We start from the raw sequence: 4638 nt of genomic DNA, 5'->3' as shown, positions 1-4638 counted from the left end.
TTCATGTTTTGCCTGCTAATTTTGAACACTATTTTAATTTGTGATCTTTTGCACATATATCACTAAACACCTATGTTGGTGTTTTTACATTTGGATCTTGGTTGAGAGTGTATTTATGATTTCAGATAATATCAGTATTTTATTTAGTATTTTATTAGTTTTTTGTGTTAAGGAATTGATAGGTTTTGCACTTTCACTTCGCAGAAGAGCACAGTTTTAATTAATTTGTTAATTATTTTATTTATTTACTTTTTATACAATGTGCTGCTCTTATATATAATTAATCAATGATTATTATTCCATTTTTTGTGCAGGTTGGTGGTATTTTCCATCTCATTTTGTAGGGAATAATTGTATTGGGATAGCAATGATTTCCGAGATCACTAAAGATGGAGAGTCAAAATTTCACTAGATGTTTACATGCCCATAAAGTATGATGAAGTGTACTGATTAGTCCACATTCCCTCCAACAGAGATTGGATGTATGAGATTGAAATTGGGACAGTTTATATGGGGTCAGGTACCAATGTAAAGTAATTTTATGCATTATTTCCGACAGGTTGGCACTTTTGGTAGATTTGTAAGTAGAGGAAATGGCTTGTTCCCATTGGCAGAGGTTAAAGGCCTGCCCTAAATCTCTTTCCCAAGCAAGGAACGGCTTACATTTAAAGAAGCAATTTTTATCATGTAAGGTCCCATATATGAGGGAGATGCTGCCTTTGGATGGTTTGGAACTAATGAGATATTTAGCTATAATCCTGGGGATTTGGTGTAACCTCCCTGGATTGTGTTGAAGAAGAGATGCTATTTCTAAGTAGGTATTGCACTCTTTCTTCGGTAGGTGGTATTTAGATTGAAGGGTTCGAGAGAGGTTTAAGGTTGTCATTATAATACAAATCATTTAGCCACCAAATTCCCCTACTATGTCATTCGGCCATGCAGATATTGTGTATAAGCTACCTGACAGACCATGAGCGGAATTGGTCGGTTTGTACTATGAAAGTGAGCTCATGTCAAGTGTTAGTGGCTGCAAGAATAGTGGGTGAAAGTTCAATATGAACTTAAGGTTTAATATGGCTGGCTAAAAGAAAGTCCATCAGATTTTTACCAGGGACCGATTTGGATCCAATTTCAATCCACAGAAGTTAGGAAGGGCCGTTGAACCAATATTTTCATTGTGTTAGATAGTAATCCCTCAGATTGACATGTCCCATGCCCCCAGCTTTTTTATGCTTGATAAGTTTGCTGAAGGCGCAGCGTGCTTTTCAGTTTTGCCACACAAATTTATTGACAATGGCTTGTAGAGATTTAAAAAAAGAATCTGGGACCACTATACAGTAGGTGACCGCGATATTGTGTCAATCTCGTCGCTGTTATCGGTGAGATTTGACACCTGCGAGCACTGTCGTGGCAACCAGCGCCAAACTGTTTTTTTCCTTTCCCGATGAGCGACAAGCGTTGCTGACAGGTATCCGGTATGAATCATGAGGGGGAACGCCGTGCCAAATTTTAAATAAAAAACTGGCATGGGTTCCCCTCCAGGGGCATACCAGGCCCTTAGGGCTGGTATGGATTTTAAGGGGAACTCCCTACGCCAAAAAAAGGCGTGGGGGTCCTCCTGAATCCATACCAGACCCTTATCCGAGCATGCAGCATGGCCAGTCAGGAAAGGGGGTGGGGATGAGCAAGCACCCCCCTCCTGAACCGTACCAGGCTGCATGCCCTCAACATGGGGGGTGGGCCCTTTGGGGCAGGGGGGCACCCTGCGGGCCCCCCACCCCAAAGCACCTTGTCCCCATGTTGATGAGGACGAGGGCCTCTTCCCCACAACCCTGGCCGTTGGTTGTCAGGGTCTGTGGGCGGAGGGCTTATTGGAATCCAGGAGCCCCCTTTAATAAGGGGGCCCCCAGATCCCGGCCCCCCACCCTATGTGAATGAGTATGGGGTACATCGTATCCCTATCCCTTTTTTTCAGAAAGGGGGCATAGTTTGCTTTAAACAGGGATTTGGTCGAGCTAGTGAGAGTTGTGCTCAAGTATGATATACCTTCCTCTTTCCACACAAAGGGACAGCTTTGCTGCCATTTCTTTGTCAAAAGGGGATCTATACCTAAATTCAATCAATACGATTTGGTTGTGTTGACCTTATAATATGAGACAGTGGGAACTAGGTGTAAGGCATTCTGGACCGCACTCAACGAGGTTGCTGGATTTGTCAGCATCAGTATGATGTCATCAGCAAATAGGCTTACAGAATGGAAACATCTACCAGTTTGGAAAACAGTGATATCTGGCAATGAGCAAATGTACAAAGCCAGAGGCTCCATTAGGAGATTAAAAATGAGCAGGGACAGGGGGCAACCCTGCCTGGTCCCATTAGTACTGAGGAAAGCCTTGGATAGCATGCCTGCCATAAATACTTGGGCTGAAGGGGAGGTATAGAGTGCCATGATCGAGGAAAGTATGTGTCCAGAAAAGCCAAATTTTTTCAGAACCTGGTTGGGATAGGTCCAGTGGATACAGTCAAACACCTTTTCTGCATCTAATGCTAGAAACAGGGCAGGCATTTTTGTGACCTTAGCATAATGAATGACATTGATAAGCCTTCTTGTAGCATCAGAAGTTTGTCTGCCTTTGGTAAATCTGGACTGATCAAGGTAGGAAGCATATCTACAAGTCTAAGGGCTATGATTTTCACATATAACTTTAAGTCGATGTTCAGTAACAAGATTGGCCAAAAGTTTTGAGGAGACTCTAGGCTCTTCCCAGGTTTCAGGAGTGTGATGTTAAGAGCTTTTAACATTTCCTGGGGAAAAGAGGAAGAGGCGTCAGCAGAGTCGAACATTGTAGTTGGGTGTGGGGCCAGTATTGTTTTAAACATTTTGAAGTATTCTCCACAGTATCCATCAGGCCCTGGTGATTTATTGATGGGGAGGGAGTCTATTGTCTTGCAAACTTCAGCTAAGGTAAAGGGTGCAGTTAAGGCCTCTAGTTGGGAATGAGCTAAAGTAGGTAGGTAAATTTTGTTTACAAAGTTTAAAATGTCGATGCTGGTCGAGGGGTTGTGGGATCTTTCCTCATATATAGGGAGCCATAATAACAGCTGAAGCCATCAGCAATTCCTTGTGGATTCAGCACTTTTTGCTTGGTAACAGGGTGATATATGAAAGGAATTTTAGACTTGTTCCTGAAGCCTTATTGGCTTTATTTCCACTAGTGTAATATGTCATTTTAATGTGTCTGGAGTTATTTTCAAAGTTTTCTATAAGGAGAGTGCGAAGGTCTCTCCCTAAGTTAATGAGTTTAGTGCTTAGGCCAGGGTTAGGGTTGGACGTATTTGCTATTATGTGCTGTCTTATTTCTGATAGTAGTTGATCTATCAGTCGCGGCCTTTTGGCTAAGATCAAGTGTAGTATCTGTTCTTATCAGTTTCCAGAGGAGGCGCTGTGTCACTCTCGTTGGGGAGGGACAGCAAATCCAATGGTGTCATAGTACCTGGAAAGGCGATACTCAGCAGGGACTACGCCGTGTTGCCCGACAGTATACTGGGGACCGGCCAATGGTTGAGTCTGAGCCGTCTGGAAGGGTGCTGCATTTTGGTCTGGCCGGAGGGTCGGGTCCCTGGCCTTCTGGCCTGGATTGTGGTAGCTCTAGCTACGGACAGTTATTCGGGAGAGAACGCTTACTTCCCCTTAATGAGGGGGGGGGGAGTGGTTAGTACTTCCCGAATGTAATTAGGAAGGAGTGATGGGAGCAACGGTGGAGCCTGATGGTAAAGGGCTCTCACCAAGCTGCCGGATCTTCATGCCTTTCTGCCAGTGGGGGGGCTGCTGTGGTCTAGGCTGTGGGCCAGGGTTGGTCTTGAAAGCCTATGGAGTAGTGCCCCTGGAGTGGCAGTCCAGGGGTGCCATAAAATCACTGTGAGTGGCAGTCACTTTGATTTGAGGCACCACGGTCACTGCACCATAACACGCTTTTTTTTGCACCTGCCTCTTGGGCCGGGCCTTTTGGCTAGGACCAGAGGAATTTTTTATTCCTGGCCGGAGGGCCTGGTCATTGTGTTACACAATGGCCACTTCTTTTCACTCTCCTCTCCACTAACCCTTCCCCGACTTTTTATTTTGATTGAACCTATGTAGTCTGGTCACGTCTTTTTTTTGTCACGTTTGTCTCACTGTGTGATGAGTAAGGATGCGGGTCCTCGGGCTAGCCCTGAAAGTCTTGGGAAGGGGTGGACATGGCCTTTTGGCTTAGTTCGCCCTCTCTCATGGGGTCTCCCTTCGGGGGAGCCCCACCTAGTACTTGGGTGGGTCCTGTCTTGGCAGGCCCTCCAGAGAACGGGGTCTGTCTGGTTTCGGCCAGATAGACCATTGTAAGTACCTTTGTCCCCGCAGGAGCCTAACGCCCCGGGGGATCAGGGAATTGGCACGTCTTGTGTACCCGTGGCACTTTTTTGTGAGCACTCTTTATGTGTGTGCACATTTTTTATGCACCGGGTGAAGTTTTTTGGGGTGTGTTTTGCACGCCGTAGGCTTTCAAAAAAAGAAAAAAAAAATCAGTCGCGGCCTTTTCCTCTTAGCCCTAGCACCAAGTTTAATGAACAGTCCCCGCATATAAGACTTATAGGAATTCCACAATG

At 45.1% G+C, this 4638-nt stretch overlaps 1 pseudogene; it reads left to right on the top strand.

Moving 5' to 3' along the window:
- Nucleotides 1-3375: 3375 nt before the first annotated feature.
- Nucleotides 3376-3481, top strand: LOC141124448 (U2 spliceosomal RNA; annotated as a pseudogene).
- The last annotated feature ends 1157 nt before the right edge of the window (nucleotides 3482-4638 follow it).

Source organism: Aquarana catesbeiana, linkage group LG01 (genome assembly GCF_042186555.1).
Source record: "Aquarana catesbeiana isolate 2022-GZ linkage group LG01, ASM4218655v1, whole genome shotgun sequence".
Classification (NCBI taxonomy): domain Eukaryota; kingdom Metazoa; phylum Chordata; class Amphibia; order Anura; family Ranidae; genus Aquarana; species Aquarana catesbeiana.
This window is presented reverse-complemented; position numbering and strand designations above follow the sequence as displayed.